The following is an 8,554-nucleotide window of genomic DNA, read 5'->3' as shown; positions in this document are numbered from 1 at the left end:
ATTAAACTAACAAGTGCAAATTGAACTACTAACACTACCAATATTCAACCAATAGTAATCAAATTTAGCTATAGAAATTGTATGGTAAACAGTAAAGTGATAGCATGACTAAATTAAAAATGAACTAGATGAAAGTAGCTAAGCACGGTTTAAAAATAAAACAAAGTAAATGAACCAATTCCTATGGTAACCAATTAGTAGTAAAATGCATATAATAGGCTAAAATATTAAGATTATTATGAGAGTAAGCATAAAAAAGGAGTAAAATAGAAGAGAAAACCGTTAGTGGAGAACTGGTGGCCGGAGGGCCAATGGCGTGGTGGTGGTGCTGCGTTTGGGGACAACCATGGGTGTGGTAGTGAGGTTGTGTGACCCTTGCAAGGATGGGAAAAGGGGGAAGGGGGAAGAGAGGGGAGAAAAATGAAGGAGAAAGGAAAGCTAGGGTGGCCAGTCGGCGGCGGGGGAGGGGTTGTGGCGGCTAGGGTTTAGAGTTTTTGGGGAAGGGGATGATGAATAGTGAGGGGTTTATATAGATATTGGGGCACACGGCCGTGGGGCATGGTCGTGTGCCCTAATTTTAGCCCATGTGTATCGTGATATTCAAATTTGGGCTCATCTGAAATTCGGCCCACGCCTATGTTCTTTGGGCGTGTTGATGCACACGGCCGTGTCGCATGGTCGTGTTCTACTTCGTTTGCTTCTCCCACGCCTGTGTATGGATGTACACGCCTGTGTTATTTTGTCAGTCTTGATCACGGGTAGTGGGCACAGGCGTGTCGCATGCCTGTGTTGTTTTCTCAGTTTCAACCATGGCCTCTAGACACGGGCATGCCGCACGCCCGTGTTGTTTTGACAGATTCACCCACGGCCATGTTGCATGGTCATGGCAACTTATCGATCCCCATGTTGGGGAAAAATTATGCCCTATTTTCACCCAGCCATATCGCACAGCGTGTTGCCTTCCGTGGTATGGCCACGGCCTAAGGCACGCCCGTAGGCCTAGCCATGTGGTTCTAGAAAACCTGTGTTTAGTGTCTCGGTTAGTGGATTTATATGTTAAAAACTAAAATTTAAAGAAGTTAACACTGTTAGTGCTCGGGTTGCTTCTCGAGAATCGCTTATGTATAGTCTAAGCTTGACTTACCTCCTTGTTGCATGGTCATGGTGGTGCAAGGAGTTTACACTCCTCATCCCTGCTATCAATTTTATCAAAATAAGGTTTTAGACGATTACTATTTACCTTGAACGTACCGAATTTGGGATGAATTACCTCGACTGTGCCGTATGGAAAAATGCTAAATACTGTAAGAGGGATTTCTCCATTAGGTTCAGAGGTGGCAATCCGAGGGTCTGCTGCATTTAACAGTACTTTGTCTCCAACCTTAAGTTGTTTTGGTGAAATATTGAGCTTGTCATCGGGTGGTTTTGGTCTATCGTGTGCTCTCGATTTTTGTGTCTGCCATTCATCTAGTTCCTCGACTTGTAGCCTTCGTTCTTCATAGATGGGTTCTTTATTGTAATTTGAACAAGTCTCATGTATGCTTTTCGAACGTATTTCCTGCAAGGAAGGTTGCACCACATGATCAGCTTTAGTAGAATTTTGAGCTTGAAGAGTGATTTTTTCATCACCCACACGAAGTGTGAGTTCACCTGTACCAACATCAATTATAGTTCTAACAGTTGCTAAAAAGGGCCTTCCTAAAATTAAAGGCACGTCACTATATTTTTCTATGTCTAGAATAACAAAATCAACTAGGAATATGAATTTGTCAATTTTAACAAGTACAACTTCAATAATGCTTTGCCTGCTAACTGAATGCTAATCCTAGTTTGTTTGGGTTTCCCAAGACCTAGTTGTTTAAACATTTTATAAGGCATGACATTGATACTAGACCCTAAATCAGCCAAATCATTATTAACATCTAATCTACCAATTACAAAAGGAATCGTAAAACTCCCTGGATCTTTTAATTTGTTGGCCAGCTTATTTTGTAGTATGGCTGAGCAAACTATATTTAACTCCACATGCGATGCCTCATCCAACTTCCGCTTATTTGTTAAAATCTCTTTTAAGAATTTGGCTACATTTGGCACTTGCGAAAGAGCTTCAATAAACGGTAAGTTGATATGTAATTTTTTTAATAATTTAAGGAATTTACCGAATTGTTCGTTTGTGCGGTCTTTTCTTGTCGCGTTGGGGTATGGCACACGAGGTTTGTACTCTGTACTTATCGGTGTTTATTCACTATGGTCTACCTCACTTTTGCTTTTACTTACCACAATTCCTTGCCTCGGTTCTGGTTTAGGTTCGACTAACCCTTCCTCATCTTGAATGGTAATTGCATTGAGTTGTTCCCTTGGGTTAGATTCAGTGTTACTCGGCAAGCTACCTTGTGCTCGTTCAGAAATCAATTTGGTGAGTTGGTCTAGCCTTTGGATCGACGCTTGTTGATTTTTAAGTGTTGTTTCAGTATTCTGAAAGCGAGTTTCCGACACCGAGATAAACTTTGTTAGCATCTCCTCAAGGATCGGCTTCTTTTCCTGTTGGTAAGGTGGTTGTTGAAAACCTGGAAGATATTGTGGCCTTTGATTCCCTTGACCACCTCATGAGAAGTTGGGATGGTTCCTCCAACCTGCATTATATGTGTTACTATATGGGTTATTTTGAGATCTAGAATTATTACCCATATATTGAACTTGTTCCACCACGGTGCTAGGGTTGAAGGGTTGATATTCTGTGTATGCTTCTCCTCCATTTGAATTGCACCTCATCATTGGATGTACCTGAGTAGAACCACACAAACTGTTAATCTTCTTATTTAAGAGTTCTACCTGGTTAGATAGCATAGAAATCGCATCGAGGTTGAAAACACCGACTGCTTTCATCGGCTTTGTTCTCATGACTTGCCGCTGATAGTTATTCAGTGACATCTCTTCAATAAATTCGTAAGCCACTACAGGTGTTTTGCTATTGATAGTCCCACCAGTAGTTGCATCAATCATCTGTCTAGTCGAAGGATTCAGGCCATTACGAAATGTTTGAACCTGAAACCATAAGGGTGGCCCATGGTGAGGGCATCTTCTCAAGAGGTCCTTGTATCTCTCCCATGCATCATAGAGTGTCTCTAGATCCATTTGCACAAAAAAACAGATATCATTCATCAATTTAGCCGTTTTAGCAGGCGAAAAATATTTAAATAAAAAGTTTTCAGTCATTTGTTCCTAAGTAGTGATTGACCCTCGTGGTAATAAGTTCAACCACTGTTTTGCTTTGTTCTTCAACGAAAAAGGAAACAACTGAAGGTGAATAGCATCATCAAAAATGCCATTGATTTTAAAAGTGTTGCAAAACTCTAGGGAATTCGCCAAATAAGCGTTTGGGTCCTCGTCCTGCAAACCATCAAACTGAACAAACTGTTAGATCATTTGAATTGTGTTAGGTTTTAGTTCAAAATTATTTGCAGCAACAGCAGACCTAACTATACTTGACTCGGTTCCTGTTAAAGTCAGTTTAGCATAATCATACATAGTGCGTGGAGTAGGATTCTGATTTACTGGGTTAGCAGCAATCACAGGAGGTAGTGGATCTTCCTGATTTTCAGTCATCTCCTCGGTTGTGGTGTGAATGTCGTCCTCTTGCTCTTCCTCTGTGTATCTTAGGCTTCGCCTTATTTCTTTTCGGTTTCTGCGAGCTCTGCGATCGATCTCACTATCAAAAAGTAATGGTCCTGATGGGTTTCTTCTAGTCATGCACTATAAAAAACCTGCCAGAAGCGAATAAACGAAAAATTAGAAAAGAAAATAAAAATTTAAATTGCAATAAAAATAAAATGGCTGAAGTAATAAAAATCAAGTGTTCCTAATATCTTAGTTCCCTGAAAACGGCCCCAAAAACTAGATCGTCTGATGTGATATGTGCAATAAGTTTTATAATTTATGAATGTCTGTTCTTGAAAACTAACTATTATCATGACAAAGGCAAGCGCACCTTATCGAATAGTAGTATAGCTTATGGCAAGACCAGGATGTCGAACCCAAAGGAACTAAAAGTACTAGTATCAACTTTTTTTATTATTATCTAGCCTAAAAATTTAGGGGTTTTTTTTATCTAAACTAATTACTAAACTAAGAATGCATAGGAAGTAATTTGGGGAAATAACTTTTGGGAAAACTGAATGATTTGGACAATACCTAAGGGAAAAAATCCACCTAGACTTCACTTGTTATTGACTCTGAATCAGACCATTTATTCACTTGACTCGATCCGTAGAAATCCCTAATTTATATTATTATCTCTCTCGAGACTAATAACATCTAACATTAGGTTGATTAATTGAAATCTCTTTCTAATTAACTCCCTAATGTTGCATTAACTCGATCTATGGATTTCCTTATTAGGTTTCACCCTAATCTGGCAAAATCTTGTCACCCTATCTCTAGGCGTGCAATCAACTTCGCTTAATTATGTTAGATCTACTCTTAGACAGGGACTTTTTCTCCTCTGAATAAGCACATCAATACTTGAATCAATATCCCGGAATATTAAAGCAAGAATTAAGAATTCATAATTATGAACAAGTCAAATATTTATCATACAATTCAGATAATAACAACAAGATCCATCTTAGGTTTCATTCCTCTTAGGTATTTAGGGGGTTTAGTTCATATTTACGAAAGAAAACATCTCAAAAGGATAATAATAACAAAACATAAAGAAAACCCAAGAACTCTTGAAAGGAATTGAAGGGAGATCATCAGTCTTGAAGGTGAATCTAGCTTCTGAGATGGATCAATTGGCTTTCTTCGAGTAATTCCCTGCCTCCTACTCTATGTGTCCCTTCTAAGTGCCTTCTCAGGTATTTAAATAGGCTTTAGAATACCTAAAAGCCCTCAAGAGTGGCCTTTTCCGAATAAAACTAAACTTGGGCCTGACAGAGACACGCCCGTGTGACACGTCCGTGTGCGATTTCTTCAATCCATGTAGTTTACTCATGTAAGTTGTGCTTCGATTCTGTCAAATGGACAGACCGTGTGGCTTAGTCGTGCGAGGAAGTCCAGGGCATGTTGATTTCCCATGTTGGCCCATTTTCTCCGTTTTTGGCCCGTTTCTTGCTCTTTTTACTCTCCTATGCTCACTTAAGTATAAAACATGAAATTAAAGGATTAGGAGCATCAAATTCACCAAATCTATGGATAATTCATCTAAAAATGTGCTAATCATGGGATAAAAATAAGTATAATTTATTGTTTATCACTTATTGTTTTGAAATGTCAGAACGGTGAGATATTTTGGATTGAATAGGTAGTTTGAGTGCGTTGTGTAACAGCCTTTTTTTAGTCAAATTAGAATAGAGGCTTTGAGACCAGAAATCTGAACTCAAAATAATTATTTTATTATTATTTTAATGTTTAAGAAATGATAGTATGACTATGTGAAATTTTTGTTAAGAAATTTTATCGTTTGAATGCTCAATTCAGTAAAAACGACTAAATCGCATAAAGTGAAAAAGTGATGTTCTAATAGCTAAAGGTATTAAATAGCTATAGAACCTTAAAGTAAAGGTCCTTAAGTAGTAATTAAACCATTATAATGTTGAGTGGACATTTATGGACACATTATTAGGTGTTTTAAATGTTTAATTAAAGGTTAATTTTGTAATTTGGTAAATAAAGTAAATTAAAATAAAAGAAACAAAAGCATTATCTTTAATGTTGTCTTCTACCACTGAAAATTGAACAGAGGATTAGCCAAAGTTAGGGGTCTTCATTTGGCCATCTCTTTTTTCTTTAATTAGGTATGCATTTTGTCCCGTTTTTAATGATTTTTATGTTTTTGAGATCATTGCAGCTTACTCTAGCTAGCCCAGAGACTATTTTGCAAAATTGTTAAAGATTTAGGATGTTGCCATTGATGAATAAGCATGTATTTTAATGATTGATGATGGATTATGAATGTTTGATTATAGTTATACAAGTTTTGTTAAGTGATTTTTAGTGAAAATACAAATTTGGGACTAAATTGTAAAAGTTGTGAAATACTAGGGGCAAATGTGTAAATGTACTTTAATGAGTGTTTTGGATTAAATTGAATAGAGAGGTAACTAAATAAGCTAAATTTGATATTATATAGATCAAGAAAGGCAAAATACGGATTTAGATCGGGGAAAGAACAAAGTTTCGGATTAATCGATTTAATTTGCTATTTTTACATCCGAGGTAAGTTTGTATGATTAATTAGATTAACGTTATATGTGTTTATATGCTTAAATATTAGAATTGTGATATTACGACATTGCGATGAGAATCCCAGTTGAACCTTAGGAATAGATAGGATACTAGTGACATGTCATTAGGGGTTATTGTGATTATGTGATCTGGGTGTTGGTCCTGTACGTCCTACCGGTGGCTGAGTATACCAGCATGTGTTGTGGTTACTTGACAGCTTGTTTGAGCAAAATTGTGTAGCTACGTCTTGACTGACAGCTTGTGTGAACAGACCCCCTGATAGCTCGAGAGTGAGCATATATGTGATACGAGATTGAGATAGCATTGGCTATGTATGTGGCACTTTGGTGCAAGATTCCCAAGTATCCAATATTTTTCTGAATGGTTCAACGGTAAAAGATGATGGTACAAGGATGTAAACAATGATACAGATCAGTTCAAGTACTCGTGATAAGTTTAGCAAGTAAGTGATAATTGATAAGCTTATATGTAAAGTAAGTGAAAGTTGATGAATTTATACATGATACCAATAATTATGGAAACGTATCACTTATGTTCTTTAAATTGTGAATGAATTGGAAATTATACTTATTATTCATATGAACTTACTAAGCTATAAAGCTTACTCTATTTATTTTTCTCCCTTTTTAGTAATTTCAAAGCTAGCTTGGATTTGAGGATCGTCAGAGACTTCATCACACTATCAAGCTATTGTTTTGGTACTTTTGAATCTATATTTTTGGAATATATGGCATGTATAGGAGCTTTTGTCACTTTGGTATCTAAATTGATGATGAATTTAGCCATTAGATTTGGCTTGTAAATATTTAAAGTCTGATCTTGTGTATAGCCATGAATGTTGGCTTAAATTGTTGGTTTGGTTGTGTATATATATGTGTGTGTGCATGGTTTATGTTGTGAGTTATATTAATGGTTTTATAATGCTTGTGGATTATAGGTGTGGTGGATGTCAAATGTTTGATATATGAGAAGATATATGTTTGTGAGTTTGAGCATAATGATGCATGTTTGAAATTGTCTAATTTAAATGTATATGTGAATTTGGTATAAATGGATTGGCCTATTTTCTTACTTGTGTGTATTGTGGATAATGATATTGAGGTAGCATGAATTAGGCTTGATTTAATTGGTTTGATGCCTATATATGCTATATTTTGGTGTCAATTGGATTGATGTAGGTGTGTGCAAGTTTGGGTGGCAAAATGGCTCGGTAAATAGCCTATTTTTTTCCACAGGGTAGAGACGGACGTGTGTCTCAGCCATGTGTGACACATGGTTATGTTACACGGCCGTGTGTCCCCTGGTGTTGAATTAAAAATCAAGTCAGTATGCTCCACACGGTCTCACACACGGGCATGTGACTTGGCTGTATGGCAAAAGTCAGTATACCCTACAGGATTGGCACGACCAAGCACATTGCCTGTGACATGAGCGTGTGTGGCCATTTTTAGGGCATACAGGTTGGCCACATGGGCGTGTGTGTTGGTCGTATGACTCAAGTCAGAGAGTTACATGAGGTCATACACGGGCTGGGACACGGCCATGTAATCCCATTTCGAATGTCCATACGGCCTGTGACACAGGCGTGTCTTTGGCCGTGTGAGACACATGGCTAGGCCACATGGGTGTGTGTCCCCTATTTTTGGAAAAATTTTCAAAGTTATCGGTTTAGTCCAAGACCACCTCGAATGCATCTTTTGGGCCTCATGGGCTTATATTAGGGACGATATGAATGTTGTTGATTGATAATTGCATGAAATTAAAAATGTATGAGAAAATGTATTTGTTATTGAATAATATGTTTGGTAATACTTCGTAACCCTATTCTAGCATTGAATACGGGTGAGGGGTGTTACAGGTTTCCTATTGTTATTTCAGCTATGTTGTCGCAAAAATATGTAAGAAAAGTTACGATGCTTACCTTGCTTATGTATTGGATACTAAAGTGTCTGAATCGAAGCTCGAATCAGTGCCAGTGATTTGTGAGTATCCTTATGTGTTTCCAGAGGAGTTACCAAGATTACTACCAATCAGAGAGGCTTAGTTTGCTATTGAATTAGTACTTGGGACATCACTGATATCAATAGCACCATATAGAATGGCTTCTACCGAGTTAAAAGAGTTGAAAGCATAGCTGTAAGAATTGACAAATAGGGGTTTTGCTCGACCTAGTTTTTCACCTTGGGTTGCACCGGTTCTGCTTTTTAAGAAAATGGACGGATCGATGAGATTATTTATTGATTACCTTCAGCTCAACAAGGTTACAATCAAGATACTCCTTTGAATTGGCAATCTGTTTGACCAGTTG

At 37.5% G+C, this 8,554-nt stretch overlaps 1 non-coding gene across 1 annotated transcript; it reads left to right on the top strand.

Annotated features, from left to right (window-relative positions):
• The first annotated feature begins 3,061 nt into the window (after window positions 1–3,061).
• LOC128289979 (small nucleolar RNA R71) lies at window positions 3,062–3,168 on the top strand. Its single transcript, XR_008279619.1, has one exon. It is a non-coding gene; the product is annotated as a small nucleolar RNA R71 (small nucleolar RNA).
• Window positions 3,169–8,554: the final 5,386 nt, after the last annotated feature.

Source organism: Gossypium arboreum, chromosome 2, assembly GCF_025698485.1.
Source record: "Gossypium arboreum isolate Shixiya-1 chromosome 2, ASM2569848v2, whole genome shotgun sequence".
Classification (NCBI taxonomy): Eukaryota; Viridiplantae; Streptophyta; class Magnoliopsida; order Malvales; family Malvaceae; genus Gossypium; species Gossypium arboreum.
This window is presented reverse-complemented; position numbering and strand designations above follow the sequence as displayed.